Source organism: Salmo salar, chromosome 16 (genome assembly GCF_965601325.2).
Source record: "Salmo salar chromosome 16, fSalSal1, whole genome shotgun sequence".
NCBI classification, from domain to species: domain Eukaryota; kingdom Metazoa; phylum Chordata; class Actinopteri; order Salmoniformes; family Salmonidae; genus Salmo; species Salmo salar.
The window spans coordinates 11,181,904-11,204,092 of NC_138306.1; the positions used below are offsets into that span (position 1 = coordinate 11,181,904).

The following is a 22,189-nucleotide window of genomic DNA, read 5'->3' on the forward strand; positions in this document are numbered from 1 at the left end:
TTTTGTTGGTGGAATATTTCCCTTAAAACTGGAGTATTGTATCAAGGCACAAGGCAAGACCCAGATGCAGACACAGGAGGCAGATTGTTGGCGTCTTACAATGTTTATTAATCCAACGGGTTTAGGCAAGAGAATAGTCGTGGACAGGCAAAAGGTCAAAACCAGATCAGAGTCCAGGTGGCAGACAGGCTTGTGGTCAAGGCAGACAGAATGGCCAGGCAGGCAGGTACAGAGTCCAGAACAGGCAAGGGTCAAAACCGGGAAGACTGGAAAAAGGAGTACGGTGAAAAACACGCTGGTTAACGAAACATACATTACGAACTGGCACAGAGAGACTGGAAACAGTGTTTCTCCCCTTTTAAGTTTCACAACCAGGGGAAATGCAGCTTTTTGAGGGTGGCTTATCTCTGCTGCTCCCCTGATTCAAATAGGACCCTCGCTGATGTCTTGCAGCTTTTCCTCTGGTACTGTCCATGTTCACATGGTCATTATGGTCAGGTGATCCCTATTTTTGATTGAAATGGGACACTATGCTATTACCACCTTCCCACTTTGTTATGAACTCATCATTAGGCCAAAATGGAGCTGTAGGGAAATGCTGGGGAAATCCCGCGCCTCTCTCACGCTCACTCTGTGTCTCAAGCTTTTGTTTGATGTTGATACTATTTCCATACAGCATTACCGTTCTCTATCCTTCTCTCCTTGACACGTAAACTACTTCACAGTTGATATAATGTAGCCTGGTGATTTGACAACAGTAAACACATTTACTGCTATATAACCTCTCTTCACCTGTCTCTTAACACAGTGAAATATTTTGCATACTGATAAAGACTGCAACCAACTCCTATGTATTTCCAGTATGTTTTGAAGTTTACTCCCTGAGTCCTAATCTACATATAGCATTACTTCTATCTTATATGTTTGTTATCACTAACACCAGTGTTTCATTTTCTTTATATCAACTTTCCACTATTTAAGCTATTATACCCTCATTTCCAGTTGTAATGTCAACAAAAGATAAGATCGTGTTTGACCAGACAATCTGCTTAAAAAGGCCATGCCTGTGCACGTGACTTTCCCCACAGTCCCTTTAGGGTGACTTTTCCCTTCTCAGCTGTCTATCACAGCCTCCTGGTTTCAGCCAATGTGTGCCCCGAATGGACATTTGGACTCTGGCCACACCCTCTCTAGCTCAGAGTGGTTGTCATCTTCAGCCGATGAGGACGTAAAGTTTGGCTGGGGAGGCGGAAGGCTAGGGCGGTAAGATGGCAGACAGGGAAGAAAAAGGAGGAAAATGTAACATATGTGTAAATATGCAGTGAGGGATTGCAGTCTTCTGGAAGATCTGATGAAAGAGAAGGTGGATGAGATAAAAGGAGAAAAGTGGAATGTGTTTTGAGTGAATATGTAATGGAGGATATCAAAGCTTTTGGAAGAGCAGAACGAAATTGAACCTGACAAGAGTGAGGTGGAATTAACTGCGATGGCAGGTGCAGTGATGACAGCCGAGAAGGAGCTGAGTGTAAAGGGAAGCTGGGTGGTGAGGATACTTGGCGTCAAGTGCAAAAAGAGTTATACGTCAAATCAAATTTTATTGGTCACATACACATGGTTAGCAGATGTTAATGCGAGTGTAGCTAAATGCTTGTGCTCCAGTAGATCAGAGATGGAACCTGACGAGAGTGAGGACTGCTGAGTTTGGACATGATAAAGAAGAATATGGTCCAAAAGAAGAGACATTTTTGGAGAAAGTGGACCCTTGCCTTTTGGCAGATCCCATTTGTGGTTTCAGGGTGGGTGGGAAAGGAGTTGGGTGCAGTTGAATCAGTGAAGGTAACAAGTAGTGGACTTGTGCCATTTGTTTGTGTCTCTTCTGACCAGGGGAGCAGGCGCCCCGTGTCACGCAACTTTGGTCAAGATCTGTTTCTTCCTTTGCTCTTAGGAACAGAGCACCATTGAAATGAGTGATTTCTGGGGTAGCATTAAGTGTGGAGGTGGAGCAACTGAAGTTGAAGATTCTTGGTGTTTGTGACACCCGTCGTATGGTGCGTCGCAGACCTGGTTGAGAGCGTGGTGAAACAGAGGAGTCACTGTCAGTCCTTTTGAGTTCTGAGTCAGAGTCTCTACCAGACAAGCTCCTGTTAGAGCTTTTGTGCCTAATCCACTGCGGTGTTTCAGGTGCCACGTTTAAGGGACAGAGGATTGTTTAGTTTTGGTGGATAAAGTTCTGGTGTTAACTGTAGGGGTGCCCATGTTGCTGGGGATTGGAAGTGTCCGGTGCAAGAGAGGCAGGTTGAAGTGGCTAGAGTCAGTAGTGCATAAGGTGTCATATGCTGAGACAGTGAAGAAAGTAGAGGAAGATGGGTCAAGGGTTAGGGATCCTGAGAGGATCCCTGTGAGTAGTTCATCTGTGCCAGCACAGTGGGATAGGCCAACGAGTGATTTATGCTTTAGTAAGGTTGGCTTCTTAGCATTCATAGCATTCACAGAAAATAGATGTTATGGTGGCAGCTGCAAAGATATATTTGGGTATACAAGATTTGACTTCAGAAGAGTTACAGGGTGTGTTGAGGGGTGGTGTCCTGTCCTCCCGAGCCGTTGGCATGGTGCAGGAGCAGATAGGTTCAAAGTAGTGGAATGGGGTAGTGGGTTTTTAATGAGTCTAGGTGGTGGTGTCTATGGCTATTTTTCAATTTCTTAGAGGAACCAGACTAATGGAGAGAATTTGATGTACAGTAGGTAGGCCGTGACTGGCCTCACTCTCCAGTACAGTAGGTGGCGGTGTATGCACCTAAAAGCTGGATGCGATCCGCCAACCAGATTCCAAAGATGAAGAAGAAGTTTGGCTGGGCAACAAGTTCAGTGTGTTTTATAGAACTGTGCGTGCCGCAATGTAAGTCGGGGCCTCATATTGTTGATGATGATTAATGCATGCTACTGAAACCTACTAGTGTTGGTTATCTTGTTACATAGAATCCCCGAGCTGACAAGGTAAAAATCTGTCGTTCTGCCCCTGAACAAGGCAGTTAACCCACTGTTCCCTGGTAGGCCATCATTGTAATTAAGAATTTGTTTTTAACTGACTTAACTAGGTAAGTTCTTATGGATCCCTTCGCACGCCAATCCCTTTAGCGGGATCGATTTGACAACACCCAGTGAAATTGCAGCGCGCCAAATTCAAAAACAGAAATACTCATAATAAGATTTCATAAATCATACAAGTGTTATACATCGGTTTAAAGATTAACTTCTTGTTAATCCAGCCGCAGTGTCAGATTTCAAAAAGGCTTTACGGCGAAAGCAGACCATACGATTTTCTGAGGACAGCGCCCAGCATACCAACACATGAAAATCAGATTTCAACCAGGCAGGTGCTACACAAAAGTCAGAAATAACTATATAATTCATGCCTTACCTTTGAAGATCTTCTTCTGTTGGCACTCCAAATGTCCCATAAACATCACAAATGGTCCTTTTGTTCGATAAATTGTTTCTTTATATCCCCAAAATGTCCATTTATTTGGCACGTTTGATTCAGAAAAACACCGGTTCCAACTCGCCCAACATGCCTACAAAGTATCTAATAAGTTACCTGTAAACTTTGTCCAAACATTTCAAACAACTTTCCCAATCCAACTTTAGGTATTTTTAAATGTAAATAATAGATCAAATTTAAGCTGGAATATACTGTGTTCAATAGCGGATAAAATGAAAGTGGAGCGAGTTCCAGGTCGCGCACCCCGAACAAAAAAAGTACACTTGGCTTGACTCTCAGAAAGGAAAGGGCTACTTCTTAATTTCTCAAAGGAAAAACATCAACCAATTTCTAAAGACTGTTGACATCTAGTGGAAACCATAGGAACTGCAAGCATATTTCTATTAAAAAGGGATTGCCATAGAAACCTAATGGAAAACAGATTGAGCTCCAAAAAGAAAATCCCTGGATGGATTGTGCTCGGGGTTTCGCCTGTCAAATCAGTTCTGTTATACGCACAGATATTATTCAAACAGTTTTAGAAACGTCAGTGTTTTCTATCCAAATCTACTAATAATATGCATATTCTAGCTTCTGGGCCTGAGTAGCAGGCAGTTTACTTTGGGCACGCTTTTCATCCGGACGTGAAAATACTGCTCCCTAGCCCAAAGAGGTTTTAAATAAAAGGTTCAATTGAAAAAATATTTTTGTTTAGCTAATGCACACTACCACCGAAGTACAGAATTGCCAGCTAATGTAACCATTGCTTGTGTGTGACTATTATTATGTGATTGCTACTATTACTGCAAGAAAGTGTGTACTGTTTCAGCTAAGTCAGTAGAATATTCTAGACTGCCTGGTGAGCTTGCACATGTTCACTGTACTTGTGGCCTACTAGATAAGATCTCTAGATGGCTGGAGAGAGGTCATAAATCGTGACTGGCAGCAGTAATTAGCCTCTCTTCCCCAATATGTTGACACCTTATCTGTAGTGTGAATATGTCTCCAATGATACGCTATGTAGCCATTTAGTTCCAATTGTATACCTTCATTATAGCTGTTACGTTCCCCAGGTTCTGGGTTGTTTTGGGTTTGTACGTGTGTATTTCAGGAAATGGCTTCCTGGATTCTAGGCAGCTGGTTGGAGCTCTGAACACTCCCTCTCGTCAGGGGAAACAGCTGTTTTCAATTACCAACTCCTTCTCCAGCTGGATAAAAGCCAGTGTTCCTTTGTCAAGAAGAGAAAGCTCCTATGTTGGTTGTTGCCCAGTAACAGTTTTGTTGAAAGTATTTTGTAGCTACTACTTCTGAGGTATGTGTATGCCAAAAGGATTGTGTTTGTGATTATTGCAATTGTTCACTTTAAGTTAGTAATTAAAACACCTTGGGAGTGTTTAGGCAAGAGGCCTGCGGGCATACATAACTTGTAGTATGTACTGTCTATGCACACTAAGACCTGGCTGGACCACTGCCTGTATTTTGGTTAGCGCGCCAGGAGGTGTTAAAGTTACGTAGGGAGGAGAGGGGGCTTTAACTTTTACTTCCTTTGCTTTGGTTCCATCCAGCCCCTTTTCCCCACATTACCGTGTTAAGGAAATAAATTCCCTGTGAACAGTAGTATTCTGCCTCTGTCATCCTTACCTGCACCTACAATCACATACCCTTTTCACTCCACGGGGAGTTGAGTTGTAGCAGGGTGTTGCATTCCCTCCAAGAGGCGTGTGTAACAATAGCCTATGTAGATAGTGTACAAAGCATTAGGAACACCTGCTATTTCCATGATGTAGACTGACCAGGTGAAAGCTATGATCCCTTATTGATGTCACCTGTTAAATCCACTTCAATCAGTGTAGATGAAGGGGAGGTGACTGGTTAAGAAGGATTTTTAAGCCTTGAGACATTTGAGGCATGGATTGTGTATGCGTGCCATTCAGAGGGTGAATGAGCAAGACAAAAGATTTAAGTGCCTTTGAACGGGAATGTTAGTAGGTGCCACTCACACCGGTTTGGGCCTAGTTGTGTGGAGACCTATATTGTAGGCTACAATATGAGGAGGAAATTGTAGTCCTAAAAATGCGTGTTCGTGCCAAAAGCCTGCATCGCGCTCGTTTTACTTTGTAAAGCAATATTTGGAAGTTGATCAAATATTTTGTTAGCCTACAGCAGACAGATTAGTCTTCTCTTTTCAGCAGGAGCCATTTGGTTTCCAACCTGTGTTTTCCCGTGATTGTATTTGAAATATTAGCGAAAGGCCTGTTTTGTGTACATGTTGTTCACTGAAAGATTTGCCACGTGTTCCTGACTAGGCTATGCCTTGTTATTGGGCTACACAATCCACAGCTAGGCAACTTTTAGAAAGAGGCTTTTGATCCTCTGTGGATAAATTGTGTATTTTCATGGTGTAGTAGGCTATTCAGAATTATTACATTTATTTCTGAACAGACAGCAGTTAACCTAACTTTGGCAAATGTTTTTCAATTTATCAGTGGTGATGCAGTTCCTCCAGAACCCTTCGCGCAGGTACGATTCTATAAAGAAATAAATGAAGTGCAAGGCTGGAGAGATGAGTTGCAGGCTCATGTCTATCAGAGCAGAGAGAGGGAGAGAGCTCATAGAAAGTGAATCTATGAGCTGCTCTAAGAGAGGGAACTTAGTTTAAGTTCCTTAATTTTGACTAAAATATCACTAAGTCTTAGTCACATTTGTCACTTGAATAATGATTTAGTCTAGTTATTGTCAAAATTATGAAAACAGTGGGCCATTTCAGTCAAATAAATCGCCTTTCAATTTAGACACATCACATTTTTATTGCCTCATTAAGCTATAGTAAACGTAAATCACTGACATCCATATGCCTAACTAAGGCTACATAGCTTTGTCCTACCAACACATTTCTGAATAACATCCTATCACATGATTATCTTTCCAACAGCCGAATTGGAATAAGAACCCATTACTCTGCCGGAAATAGATAATCACACCCCTTGACAGGGCTTTAACATTTTCCCCAATGCCCCCAAATGTTTCAGTTGGTGGCACCAGCCAGCCTATGATTTGATCACACCATTTATTTTTTGTGGGGGTCACGCAATATTTTTTATTTATTTACCTTATAAAATAATTGGCAGTGCTTTAGACAGTGTAATGTTAAACTCAGCAAAAAAAGAAACGTCCCTTTTTCAGAAATCTGTCTTTCAAAGATAATCCGTAAAAATCCAAATAACTTCACAGATCTTCATTGTAAAGGGTTTAAACACTGTTTCCCATGCTTGTTCAATGAACCATAAACAATTAATGAACATGCGCCTGTGGAACAATTGTAAAGACACTAACATCTTACAGACGGTTGGCAATTAAGGTCACAGTTATGAAAACTTAGGACACTAAAGAGGACTTTCTACTGACTCTGAAAAACACCAAAAGAAAGATGCCCAGGGTCCCTGCTCATCTGCGTGAACGTGCCTTAGGCATGCTGCAAGGAGGCATGAGGACTGCAGATGTGGCCAGGGCAATAAATTGCAATGTCCGTACTGTGAGACGCCTAAAACAGCACTACAGGAAGACAGGACGGACAGCTGATCGTCCTTGCAGTGCAGACCACGTGTAACAACACCTGCATATGATCGGTACATCCGAACATCACACCTGCGGGACAGGTACAGGATGGCAACAACAACTTCCCGAGTCACACCAGGATTGCACAATCCCTCCATCAGTGCTCAGACTGTCCCCAATAGGCTGAGAGAGGCTGGACTGAGGGCTGTAGGCCTGTTGTAAGGCAGGTCCTCACCAGACATCACCGGCAACATCGCCTATGGGTACAAACCCACCATCGCTGGACCAGACAGGACTGACGACAAGTGCTCTTCACTGATGAGTCGCGGTTTTGTCTCACCAGGGCTGATGGTCGGATTCACGTTTATCGTCAAAGGAATCAGCGTTACACCGAGGCCTGTACTCTGGAGCGGGATTGAGGTGGAGAGTTCATCATGGTCTGGAGCGGTGTGTCACAGCATCATCGGACTGAGCTTGTTGTCATTGCAGGCAATCTCAAAGTTGTGCGTTACAGGCAAGACATCCTCCTCCCTCATGTGGTACCCTTCCTGCAGGCTCTTCCTGACATGACCCTCCAGCATGACAATGCCACCAGCCAAGCTGCTCGTTCTGTGTGTGATTTCTTGCAAGACAGGAATGTCAGTGTTCTGCCAGGGCCAGCGAAGAGCCCGGATCTCAATCCCATTGAGCACGTCTGGAACCTGTTGGCCCCCCAGAAATGTCCGGGAACTTGCAGGTGCCTTGGTAGAAGAGTGGGGTAACAGCTCACAGCAAGAACTGGCAAATACTGACTGTTACAGGCCCCTGCGGAACAGGCCCCTGCGGAACAGGCCCAGGGGCTGGGCAGACACTTTCATTATACAAATATGGGTTGTTTCCAAATATTGACTAAATGTCTCATTGTCTCCTTGGTTGCACTTCTGAATTTTAGAAAAATCAACCTGTCTTAGTCTTAATATCCAGATTATTCCATAGCTTCTTAAATTAATCTCAATACCCTGAATGATCCTGGATCACCTACATATGTCATATATATTCCTGTCCTGTTGGCTTAGAATATATCCTTCTAAATACTTGACATAAGTCTACCATTATTAAACTTAGTCAACAACAAAATATAATAATACTATTATATCAATTCCACAGCCTTGTTGTGTTAAATCTCTTCCACTGAATACAACCACAGCTGACTTCCTAAGGGAAAATACTTATCTAGATAATGTAAAAAATACCCCTACTACTGGTCAAAATATTTTCAAATAACATAATCAGATCAAAATGACTAATCTGAATTACTCCACCAAGAAAAATTATTGTACCATGATCCTCATTCTGTCTTCTCATTGGTTAAAATGACCAATTGTCTAAGAACTTTAACTCCATCATAATTATCAGTTCTACAAATTTCCTTAAGGGGCTACAGGTTAGCAATGAACCCCGAGTCGGGATTGCTAACAAGGCTGGAAATTCAAAACATCAAAAATCGAATAATTTCAATTTCTCAAACAATCAACTATTTTACACAATTTAAAAGATAAACATCTCCTTAATCTAACCACATTGTTCGATTTTCAAAGAGGCTTTACGGCAAAAGCATAAAGTTAGATTATGTTAGGACAGTACATAGCCACAAAAGTACAAACATCCATTTTCAATTCAAGGTCAGGCGTCACCAAAAGCAGTAACCAGCTAGAATTATGCACTAACCTTTGTCAATCTCCATCAGATGACACTCCTAGGACATTATGTTATACAATACATGCATTTTTTGTTCCATCAAGTTCATATTTATATCCAAAAACAGCATTTTACAGTAGCGTGAAATTCAGATTTTTTTCTTCTCTGAAATGCTTCCGGTGAACATAACAAAATTACTATTCGAAAACATTGGTAAATTATAATATTGTCATTCAAAGAATAATATATTATCATCATGTTGCTAGGGACTCTTTTTGGAAGAAGCTAGCTAGCTAACGAAGAACAACAAAGAATATCTAGTTAACAGAAGAAAAGAAAGAGAAAATCAGGACAGAAGAAAAAGGATATCAAAGTGAAACAGTTCTCTAAAGACACAGGAGACAATAATACAAGAAACAACACTTCTGTAGGCTTGTCAACTATGTGTCTGTCTATCCCTGTTCTCTCCTCTCTGCACAGGCCATACCAAACGCTTCACACCGCGTGGCCGCTGCCACTCTAACCTGGTGGTCCCAGCGCGCACGACCCACGTGGAGTTCCAGGTCTCCGGCAGCCTCTGGAACTGCCGGTCTGCAGCCAACAAGGCTGAGTTCATCTCAGCCTATGCTACCCTCCAGTCCCTAGGCTTCCTGGCGCTGACGGAAACATGGATTACCACAGATAACACTGCTACTCCTACTGCTCTCTCTTCGTCTGCCCACGTGTTCTCGCATACCCCTAGAGCATCGAGCCAGCGGGGTGGTGGCACTGGAATCCTCATCTCTCCCAAGTGGACATTCTCTCTTTCTCCCCTGACCCATCTGTCTATCTCCTCATTTGAATTCCATGCTGTCACAGTTACCAGCCCTTTCAAGCTTAACATCCTTATCATTTATCGCCCTCCAGGTTCCCTTGGAGAGTTCATCAATGAGCTTGACGCCTTGATAAGTTCCTTTCCTGAGGATGGCTCACCTCTCACAGTTCTGGGTGACTTTAACCTCCCCACGTCTACCTTTGACTCATTCCTCTCTGCCTCCTCCTTTCCACTCCTCTCCTCTTTTGACCTCACCCTCTCACCTTCCCCCCCTACTCACAAGGCAGGCAATACGCTTGACCTCATCTTTACTAGATGCTGTTCTTCCACTAATCTCATTGCAACTCCCCTCCAAATCTCCGACCACTACCTTGTATCCTTTTCCCTCTTGCTCTCATCCAACACTTCTCACTCTGCCCCTACTCGGATGGTATTGCGCCGTCCCAACCTTCGCTCTCTCTCTCCCGCTACTCTCTCCTCTTCCATCCTATCATCTCTTCCCTCTGCTCAAACCTTCTCCAACCTATCTCCTGATTCTGCCTCCTCAACCCTCCTCTCCTCCCTTTCTGCATCCTTTGATTTTCTCTGTCCCCTATCCTCCAGGCCGGCTCGGTCCTCCCCTCCTGCTCCGTGGCTCGACGACTCACTACGAGCTCACAGAACAAGGCTCCGGGCAGCCGAGCGGAAATGGAGGAAAACTCGCCTCCCTGCGGACCTGGCATCCTTTCACTCACTCCTCTCTACATTCTCCTCTTCTGTCTCTGCTGCTAAAGCCACTTTCTACCACTCTAAATTCCAAGCATCTGCCTCTAACCCTAGGAAGCTCTTTGCTACCTTCTCCTCCCTCCTGAATCCTCCTCCCCCTCCCCCCCCCCCCCTCCTCCCTCTCTCTGCGGATGACTTCGTCAACCATTTTGAAAAGAAGGTTGACGATATCCGATCCTCGTTTGCTAAGTCAAACGACACCGCTGGTCCTGCTCACACTGCCCTACCCTGTGCTTTGACCTCTTTCTCCCCTCTCTCTCCAGATGAAATCTCGCGTCTTGTGACGGCCGGCCGCCCAACAACCAGCCCACTTGACCCTCAAGAGTCATACCACCCCTTCACAGAACTGTTTCTTACTTTATTAGACAAATTAAAGAAAAACCTTCAAAATATGTAAAATATGTAGAAAATGTTATCTCAGGTTCCCAGAACATTTCCCTTATCCAAAGACTTCACGTGTTTAATTAAAACTCATTAAACAAAACTTCAACGATTCCATGTGTGTGTAACTTCTAAGATTCCATATGTGTGTATACCCCTAAATCCTGTCCCTAGGAATTTCAAACGCTCCTTTTTCCAGAAAATACAACCACTTGGTCAGCATTTCATCATACTACACCGATTCAGAAACCCAAACTTTGACTACAAACAAAACCTAATGATACTTATAATTCCATTGTACTCCCCCCAATCATTAGTTTTAATCTACATCAATGTATGTGTATGCTTAATTGAACATGCGCCCTTAGACATAATTATCCTGGTATCATTACTAGACCAATGTCCAACAAATATGTGATAGCTTTTTCGCCTTTGGATTGTTCCTGTTACCCCACTAAATGAAACTAAATTCGGTCGCAAATGTAGTACATTTCTCAGCGTAAGGAATCAGCAATATTTAATCCCAGGTATTTAATAAAAATGTTGTTTGAGACGTGTTCTCCCATGTCTCCTTTAACATACTTCAGTTGACTTCCATCCGTCCTGGAGGAAAGAATCCTACTCAAACACATTAGACAATAAAATGTTTAATTAAGTGAAATCAACACCAAAAATAAACAATAAACAATAAGCAAACCCACAACCCTTTTCCAGCAATCAAATCACTTCAACCTGTTGCATAAATTTAGTAAAAACAATGAATGATCTGCCTTCTGTCTGTTCAGGGTCTGAAGTTCCAATGTATGCAGATGATACATTGATCAATGCATGCAATTTTAACAAATAACCTACACAAGAACCCACTACTGTAATGGTTCAGATGACAAAGTTGCTCAGAGACTCATGTTTGCATCTCAATAAAAAAAAATACAAATAAAAAAAACCCACAAAACACAGTCTGCATGTTTCTCACAAAGAAAACAACTGATGCCTCTGAGACAGAAGTCTATGTATCAGGGGGAAAGTTCCACGTGATATCTGATTTTAAGTTCCACGGCCTCATACTTGATTCTAACCTCTCTTTTAAAAAGCAAATGAAAAAGGTAATTCAAATAACCAAATGCAACCTAGCTAATTTCCAAAACATATGAAATTGTTTTACTACAGAGGTACCAAAACTATACTTCAAGTGCTCAGAGCGAGTGACGTCACCGATTGAAACGCTATTAGCGCGCACCAGCGCGGTTACACTCACCCCCCTTACAAAGAGCGCGTCCTCGCGTTAGCGTGCGACTCTACATCCTACAGGAATGCGCACGCCGGCAAGGCACACGCACAACTGTGATTAATTTGCACTGTTCCTGCGAAATAAAATTAACTCAACCTGCAATTCACTTTACTGACCTGACATTGTTTCACGTAATGGAAAAAGATTTTAAGGTTAGAATACATTCACTTCTTGTTCAATCCACTGGTATTACTTAACAATCAAACCAAGAATCAATAACCAGAAACTATCACAGAGTTTTTACGATTCAACTATCCAAACCTGAACCGCTTTACAGCCAATATATACTGCTCAAAAACATAAAGGGAACACTTAAACAACACATCCTAGATCTGAATGAAATAAATAATCGTATGAAATACTTTTTTATTTACATAGTTGAATGTGCTGACAACAAAATCACACAAATAATCAATGGAAATCCAATTTATCAACCCATGGAGGTCTGGATTTGGAGTCACACTCAAAATGAAAGTGGAAAACCACACTACAGGCTGATCCAACTTTGATGTAATGTCCTTAAAACAAGTCAAAATGAGGCTCAGTAGTGTGTGTGGCCTCCACGTGCCTGTATGACCTCCCTACAACGCCTGGGCATGCTCCTGATGAGGTGGCGGATCGTCTCCTGAGGGATCTCCTCCCAGACCTGGACTAAAGCATCCACCAACTCCTGGACAGTCTGTGGTGCAATGTGGCATTGGTGGATGGAGCGAGACATGATGTCCCAGATGTGCTCAATTGGATTCAGGTCTGGGGAACGGGCGGGCCAGTCCATAGCATCAATGCCTTCCTCTTGCAGGAACTGCTGACACACTCCAGCCACATGAGGTCTAGCATTGTCTTGCATTAGGAGGAACCCAGGGCCAACCGCACCAGCATATGGTCTCACAAGGGGTCTGAGGATCTCATCTCGGTACCTAATGGCAGTCAGGCTACCTCTGGCGAGCACATGGAGGGCTGTGCGGCCCCCCAAAGAAATGCCACCCCACACCATGACTGACCCAGCGCCAAACCGGTCATGCTGGAGGATGTTGCAGGCAGCAGAATGTTCTCCACGGCGTCTCCAGACTCTGTCACGTCTGTCACATGTGCTCAGTGTGAACCTGCTTTCATCTGTGAAGAGCACAGGGCGCCAGTGGCGAATTTGCCAATGTTGGTGTTCTCTGGCAAATGCCAAACGTCCTGCACGGTGTTGGGCTGTAAGCACAACCCCCACCTGTGGACGTCGGGCCCTCATACCACCCTCATGGAGTCTGTTTCTGACCGTTTGAGCAGACACATGCACATTTGTGGCCTGCTGGAGGTCATTTTGCAGGGCTCTGGCAGTGCTTCTCCTGCTCCTCCTTGCACAAAAGCGGAGGTAGCGGTCCTGCTGCTGGGTTGTTGCCCTCCTACGGCCTCCTCCACGTCTCCTGATGTACTGACCTGTCTCCTGGTAGCACCTCCATGCTCTGGACACTACGCTGACAGACACAGCAAACCTTGCCACAGCTCGCATTGATGTGCCATCCTGGATGAGCTGCACTACCTGAGCCACTTGTGTGGGTTGTAGACTCCGTCTCATGCTACCACTAGAGTGAAAGCACCGCCAGCATTCAAAAGTGACCAAAACATCAGCCAGGAAGCATAGGAAGTGAGAAGTGGTCTGTGGTCCCCACCTGCAGAACCACTGCTTTATTGGGGGTGTCTTGCTAATTGCCTATAATTTCCACCTGTTGTCTATTCCATTTGCACAACAGCATGTGAAATTTATTGTCAATCAGTGTTGCTTCCTAAGTGGACAGTTTGATTTCACAGAAGTGTGATTGACTTGGAGTTACATTGTGTTGTTTAAGTGTTCCCTTTATTTTTTGAGCAGTGTACTCACCCAACGTTCTGCTTTACCTCTATCGTAAGATTAAACATATGTTACAACCTTCTCCTGTCTTTCGGCTTCACACTTATGAAATGTCTATGACCTTAAATGTACCATGTAAACCGCCAAATTTATAAAATACTTAATACAACTCCTTCAAATAAGAAAAAACCCAATTTCACTCGGTACTATTCTATCGCAATCACCTATCCGCTCATTATAATTCATTAGATTTCGGTAACTGTCTCTTCAATTTGAACTAAACAAGCCATCAAAACGTTCGGTTTATATCTTAAACAGCCACTAACAACCAGTCTCGTTCCAGTCAAAACATAACAATTTAATTTAATTTTAGTCCCATGGTGCATAGGCTGGGATACAAACCCGGGTCTCGCGCATGGCAGGCGATAATTCTACCACTGAACCACCAAGGCTATTGTTCAGGGTTGCAATTTTGGTGGTTGTGTCCTCCTCGGTCACAAGGTTTACAGGGAGCCTTACACTCCCGGGCGAAATGTCCTGTCTTATCGCAATTAAAAGGCTTTCTATCGTCTGCTTCTATCCTTTCTCTACTCTCCCCATTTCCCATTTTCTCTTTCTGATTTTTACAATCTCGGTTATTATGTCCCGTTTTGTTACAATGTTTACACGGTGCCTCACAATCCCTTGCATAATGCCCCAACTTCTGACAGTTGCAACAATTTCATTATTCCTATCCATTTTTTCTTGTCTTTTTTTTCTTCTTGAACACAGTTACCCCTACAGTTACTGTTAGATGCTCTACCTGAACCGGTTCACTCTTTTTACAGTCTCTATTATTATGCCCTACTTTATTGCAGTGTTTACACGGTGCTTCACAATCTCTAGCGAAATGACCCGGGTTGTTACAGTTAAAGCATCTGTCTCTATCCACTTTTTTCGACTTCCTCCCTTTCTCCACTTTCTTAATAAGTTTACTAAATCCTGTTCTCCTTTCTGTGTCTCTGCCTCTCTACCTCCCTTTCTCTTGGCCCCCTCCCCTCTTTTTCCAGCTTCCTCCAGCCAAACACGAGCGGTTTCGAGGCCTTCTGTACGCTGCTTCTCTGTCTTATCCCCACACACCCTATTTATTTGTTTAACCATTGATTCCAATCTTTCAACATTTAACATCTCTTGGGTAGGGGGCGGTATTTTCACGGCCAGATAAAAAACATACCCGATTTAGTCTGGTTATTACTCCTGCCCAGAAACTAGAATATGCATATAAGTTTGATTTGGATAGAAAACACCCTAAAGTTTCTAAAACTGTTTGAATGGTGTCTGTGAGTATAACAGAACTCATATGGCAGGCAAAAACCTGAGAAGATTTCATGCAGGAAGTGGCCTGTCTGACAAGGTGTCGTTCTTCTTGTCTCTGTTTATTGAAGAGTGAGGATCTTAGCTGTCCCGTGACACTTCCTACGGCTGCCATAGGCTCTCAGAAGGCGGCAAAATGCTGAATCGTGGCTTTGCAGGCTCTGGCTGAAAAAAAGTAGCGCGTTTGGGTAGTGGCTGGTTACAGTACTGTGAGACTCAGGCTCGTGCCCGCGTCGACCGAAAGCTTTGTTTTCTTTCCTCTGTTTAGCTAAATGGACATTCCCGGTCGGAATATTATCGCTTTTTTACGAGAAAAATGGCATAAAAATGGATTTTAAACAGCGGTTGACATGCTTCGAAGTACGGTAATGGAATATTTAGATTTTTTTTGTCACGAATTGCGCCATGCGCGCGACCCTGATTTACCATTTCGGATAGTGTCTGGGACGCACGAACAAAACGCCGCTATTCGGATATAACGATGGATTATTTTGGACCAAACCAACATTTGTTATTGAAGTAGCAGTCCTGGGAGTGCATTCTGACGAAGACAACAAAAGGTAATCAAACTTTTATAATAGTAAATCTGATATTGGTGAGTGCTAAACTTGCCGGGTGTCTAAATAGCTAGCCCGTGATGGCTGGGCTATGTACTTAGAATATTGCAAAATGTGCTTTCACCAAAAAGCTATTTTAAAATCGGACATATCGAGTGCATAGAGGAGTTCTGTATCTATAATTCTTAAAATAATTGTTATGCTTATTGTGAACGTTTATCGTGAGTAATTTAGTAAATTGTTAGCAAATTCCCCGGAAGTTTGCGGGGGGTATGCTAGTTCTGAATGTCACATGCTAATGTAAAAAGCAGTTTTTTGATATAAATATGAACTTGATTGAACAAAACATGCATGTATTGTATAACATAATGTCCTAGGTGTGTCATCTGATGAAGATCAAAGGTTAGTGCTGCATTTAGCTGTCTTCTGGGTTTTTGTGACATTATATGCTAGCTTGAAAAATGGGTGTCTGATTATTTCTGGCTTGGTACTCTGCTGACATAATCTAATGTTTTGCTTTCGTTGTAAAGCCTTTTTGAAATCGGACAGTGTGGTTAGATTAACGAGAGTCTTGTCTTTAAAATGGTGTAAAATAGTCATATGTTTGAAAAATTGAAGTTTTTGCATTTGAGGTATTTGAATATCGCGCCACGGGATTACACTGGCTGTTGAGTAGGTGGGACGCACCTAGCCCATAGAGGTTAATAATTGAGGTCAGTGTTTTTCTTTGAAGTGGCCGAGAGGTTATTAAGGGATATTAAATAAGTGCTGTGAGATAGGACAGTGATTTTGTGCAAATAGAATAACTTAAATGGTTAATTAACCATAGATCTGAATCAAGAGACATACCTAAATAAAGTCCTAAATTGAGGAGAGGAGAGGCTATAAAATAGGTTTTGTGAGAGAGGACGGTAATTCTATGCGAACAAGAGAACTTAAATGGTCAATTAACAAGAGTGAATTAACCATAGATCCGATTCAAAAGACAACACTGAAATAAAGTCCAAAAAGGAGGAGAGAAAGAGAGAGGCGAGAGCATTAAATTAAACAGAACAAGGTAAACTAATGGTAGATCCAAATGAACAGATTTAAATTAAACAAGACGAGGTAAATTAATTATAGATCCAAATTAACAGATTGGAATTAAACAAGGTAAGATAATCATAGCTCCAAATTAGTAGTCATAATAGAACAAAACCAGGTTAAAATGGGAAGTAAAGGGTCAAAGAGAAGAGGAGACATAAAATAGAGCACATGGATTGTAACACAGATTGTGATACACATAAAAGTAATTGAATGAGAGTTTTTAAAAAAGCACATAGAATAAGACACATAGCAACACATAGACACATTGGGAAATTTCCACAGGGGTAAGAGGATAATTGCGTGTGAGATAGATAAGATGGTCAAAAGCCATTTACATGTGAGACCTAATGGATCTATCAAAAGTAATTATTCTGGGATACTAGAGGAAATTACCAGTAGGTAATAGATACACATAAAAGACAAATAATTATTCTAAAATTCTAGGTTAATGATAATAGCGGTAGACAGCACACACATAGAGATTAATAATAAGTAGACACAGAGTGAGAAGGAGCAGATTAACTACGATAGTAATTTAACGAACATGGGTAGTAAATCCTCTAAGGGGATCCCGGTATTAACCGGGGATGAGCGTTTTATGCTGTGAAAAGATAAAATAAACATTTATTTTAGCCCGAAATGGACGAAGAAGTACGGTTTTGATGAATGTTTAAGCTAGTTTTATTTATGGTAGTGCACATGTACCTCAGGTCTTTGCGGACCTGCTCCCTTATCGATTTTGTTAATACACAAAGTAAAAACACCTTAGTGAATCTGCGTAGAATAACTAAGCTCCTATTCTTGATAAATTCCAAGTATTTAGAACATCAAATCCAAGATATCTTAAATTATTCCCCCAAATTCGTAAATAAAGATTTACTGACCTTCGTCTTGTAGGCTGGGAAAAGCAATGTAGGTTGGATTCCGTCACCATCTCTGTCAACCTTAGATATTTACCGGCCTGTTATGGAACCCCAATTTCAGGGGACAGGTCTTTAATTTACGAGTCAATGACCCGCCCGTACACGGTTTTCGGAGTGTTACCTTAGGAAGACAGGGGCAGAGTTTGGATTCCGGCTGAAGGACCAAATTGTTACAGGAATTAAGTTATCAATGTTCTTAACCCTAACTTAACCCTGAAAATCCTTACAATGTACAAAGCCTTTTATATTAACACACACACACACACACACACACACACACACACACACACGTAGAGAACTCCACCCAGCTTTAGGCGGCTGTATTTTTCCACAGTACCCAGACCACCTGTCTCCTTATCTTTTGCCAGCCTAACTGTTCCCAGGTCGTTGTTTCTCTCCCTAACTTAAGGAGGCCTCTTCTCCTGTTCCTTTCCCAAGGTCGTCTTATCAACTCTGCCCTGCTCATTTCTTTGAAGTGGTTACAGTGTCTTACTCACACACAGTGTTGGAATATTGTTTTTAACCCATTATTATAGCCTTATTTCGAATACATTTCAACAGGTTATACGGTTTCTGAGTGAAATCATTTAGTCAAACCTTTAATCATAAAATTTCCATTACACCCCCCCCCCCCCCGAAAAATTTAAGCTGCTGCTACTCTATATTTTAGCAGGCTCAAGGGTGTGGGGTTTCCACATCATCAAGTTCAAAAGCTCAGAAGGGAAGTTGAGGTTTTTGTACACAGGGAAAGAACGGGGAATTCACCAATCAACTCACAGTCCACAAGCCTTTCATGTTGTCCATTCCATTTTTCAGGTGTAATCCTCACACTCGGGTTCTCAGCTAATCCGGTCCGATACACAAGGGGGGTAATCCAACAGTCCAGGTAATCACACAGATATTGCGCTCACTTCTCTCACACTTCATACCACTCTTGGTTCTCTCCTACTCTGCCCTTTTGTGCAGGCTGCTCAATAAACCAGTACGCTCTGGCTTAACGAACAACAGCCTTTCCTTGTTGGGGCAGGACGTCCATATAAGGCCCTGGGGTGGAGCCAACGGCTGTCATATCTCCCCTCAATAACCACTCCCCTCACTTCTCCCTGCCATTTTACACAATATATACTATCTATACATAGTCACTTTACCCCTACTATACCTACATGTACATATTACCTAAATTACCTCAACTAAATTGTACCCCTGCACATTGACTCGGTACCGGTAACCCCCTCTATACAGCCTTGTTAATGTTATTTTATTGTTACTTAAAATATATATATTTTTTGTTTATTTAGTTAATATTTTCTTAACCTTTATTTTTCTTAACTACATTGTTGATTAAGGGCTTGTAAGTAAGCATTTCACGGTATTCGGCGCGTGTGACAAATACAATTGCATTTTATTATAGTAGTGAAGTGTTTTTTTTCTTCATATTTAGTAGTTCTTATGCATTTAGCTCAGACTGTAGGTACTCCTGAGGTTGCATGTTTCAGACTGGTGTCAGAGAGGGACAGCACTGTGATCCAGAACCTTCTATTTAACTAAACAGTCTGGTGTGGTTGACTTGTTATGCATGGTAAGCTGGTCATTGTGGCTTCCTTTTTGTGAGCTGTAAAAGTACAGGATAGAATGATATCATATTGTGTTGGGGGAGGGCTGAGAGGGCTGGGAGGGCTGTTTAACAGAATAGTTGGTGGAGCTGTAACGCAACCAGAGGAAAACTGAGTATGAGGCATATTTAGATACATAATAGCATCACACCTTTGTGATACATTTTTACATTTAAATTTTAGTAATTTAGCAGACGCTCTTATCCAGAGCGACTTACAGTAGTGAATGCATACATTTCATTTCATACATTCTTTTTTTTTCTTTTTTTTTGTGCTTATCTTTTGCCAGCCTAACTGTTCCCAGGCCGTTGTTTCTCTCCCTAACTTAAGGAGGCCTCTTCTCCTGTTCCTTTCCCAAGGTCATCTTATCAACTCTGCCCTGCTCATTTCTTTGATAGTCTGCCACAGACGGGTGGTTATTCTCTTGATATATATATATATGTGTGTTGTCAGAGCTGACAGAGGGTGGGTGGGGTGAGTCTGTGAGATGTACAGTGGAGCCTGCCTTAGCCCATCATGGGGAAGCTGATGGGTTTTTTTTCTGGGTGGAGACTCTGGAGCTGTTTTTCTTAATCATAATGTATCTGCTCATTGTATTCCATTCTTTATGGTGTTGAGGGTAATGTTTCTGATTACTGTTGTGCAGTATCTTCATCACATTGTTATCTATAGCACGGCAGGACACTTTTGTTCCAGTCCAGCTCCTTGGTAAAACACTGCTTCAAACTAATCATGGTCTAGATTGAAGAACATTAACATTTGGTTGAATCAGTTGTGTTATAGATTGTTTACCTAAGCAGTCCATATATTTATTCCAGACTGTGAATACAATAAGGCATCATGTAATTATTTTATTTCACCTTTATTTAACCAGGTAGGCTAGTTGAGAACAAGTTCTCCTTTTCAACTGCGACCTGGCCAAGATAAAGCACAGCAATTCGACACATACAACAACAGAGAGTTACACATGGAATAAACAAAACATACAGTCAATACGAGTAAAATAGCATAAAAATGTATTTTAAACAGCATTTGACATGTTTCGAAGTACGGTAATGGAATATTTTGACATTTTTTGTCACGAAATGCGCCGGCACGTCACCCTTCGGATATTGATTTGAATGCACGAACAAAACGGAGCTATTTGGATATAACTATGGATTATTTCGAACCAAAACAACATTTGTTGTTGAAGTAGAAGTCCTGGGATTGCATTCTGACGAAGAACAGCAAAGGTAATCCAATTTTTCTGTTAGTAAATCTGAGTTTGGTGACAGTCCGGAACCTCCTGAGACGGCTGAACGGTCCGGAACCTCCGGAGACGGCTTACGGTCCGGAGCCTCCTGAGGCGGTCCACGGTCCGGAGAGCCTCCTGAGGCGGTCCACGGCCCGGAGAGCCTCCTGAGGCGGTCCACGGCCCGGAGAGCCTCCTGAGGCGGTCCACGGCCCGGAGAGCCTCCTGAGGCGGTCCACGGCTCGGAGAGCCTCCTGAGGCGGTCCACGGCCCGGAGCCTCTGGCGGCGGTCCACGGCACGGAGCCTCTGGCGGCGGTCCACGCAACAGAGTCGCCACCGAAGATGGCGGATCCGCGAGCGGAGCGGGTTCTACGTCCCGCACCGGAGCCGCCACCGGGGCTAAATGCCCACCTGGTCCCTCCCCTATAGACTCAGGTTTTGAGGCCGGAGTCCGCACCTTTGGGGGGGTACTGTCACACCCTGACCTTAGAGAGCCTTTTCATTTCTCTATTTGGTTAGGTCAGGGTGTGATTTGGGTGGGTATTCTAGTTTTTCTAGTTTTTTGTTGGCCGGGTATGGTTCCAAATCAGAGGCAGCTGTCTATCATTGTCTCTGATTGGGGATCATACTTAGGCAGCCTTTTTCCCACCTTAGTTTGTGGGATCTTGTTTTTGCATAGTTGCTGTGTAGCCTGCTGAACTTTACGTTTGTTTTGTATTTTGTTGTTTTGTCGGTGTTCATTTTAAATAAAAGTAAAATGTTCGCCTACCACGCTGCACCTTGGTCCAATGTTTACGACGAACGTAATACACTGTGAAACTTTTATGGATGTGGAAAAGGTGAAACCACTGCTGGACTTGATCTCACGAGATTTTGTGGAAACTGAGTTTACTGTCGCACGCCAGTTTCTACAGACTGAAATCGCCCAATCTGGAGAAGACAAATGGCTTACGCAGAGCACTTTGTATAGATACTCCGGGCCTCTAACAGCAATGCCTACTGTGACGATGGCATTGAAGCTGTGATTAACATTTGGAGCATCCACGGCAACTTGCAAGAACTCTTTCAACATTAAAACACGTATTCAGTGAGGAGCATGTTGCACAGGAGGAAAGCACAGCTGATTCAACTGGTGTTTGAGAGGGATCTTACAAGCAAATTCCGTGGGGAGTGGAACGAGAGACTGCTGAGGTTCAACACAGCATCAAGGCAGTTGCAACTCTTTTGAATCTGTGTAAGAACAGGCAGCCTGGCTGGGCTTATATTCTTTTCTTATTTGCAAGATTTTGGAAATGCGTGGCAAATGTCAGAAATAGGAATAGACCTGATTTTCTTTATTGGCATTGCTGCCAAGTCTATTGCTTGATTTCTGTGATGTGATTGGAAATGTTTGGTATATAATATAATCTAATTGTTTTTAATGCTGTTTTATATGGTAGAAGAGGTGCTTTGCATTACATGGATGAGGGTGGGCAGACCTTGACCAATGGTTGAATAACGATGTAGCTTTAGTGTTGCCATAAACAACTCGTTGCTATGGAATACTAATTTCTCTGTTATCATACGCAGCGTAGTACGGCAGTCTTGTGGGAAGACATCTTGGTAGCTGAGTCCAAGCTGCAATGTA

At 42.7% G+C, this 22,189-nt stretch overlaps 1 long non-coding RNA gene across 1 annotated transcript in view; it reads right to left on the reverse strand.

The window, feature by feature from the left end:
- Positions 1-18,807, reverse strand: part of LOC145861076 (uncharacterized) — a 66,040-nt gene extending 47,233 nt beyond the window's left edge. Inside the window, exons 1-2 of the long non-coding RNA XR_014380839.1 lie at positions 18,492-18,807; positions 17,676-17,835 (exon numbers count right to left, since the gene is read on the reverse strand). This is a non-coding gene — a long non-coding RNA (uncharacterized LOC145861076). The remainder of the gene's footprint in view (positions 1-17,675; positions 17,836-18,491) is intronic.
- Between the last annotated feature and the right edge of the window lie 3,382 nt (positions 18,808-22,189).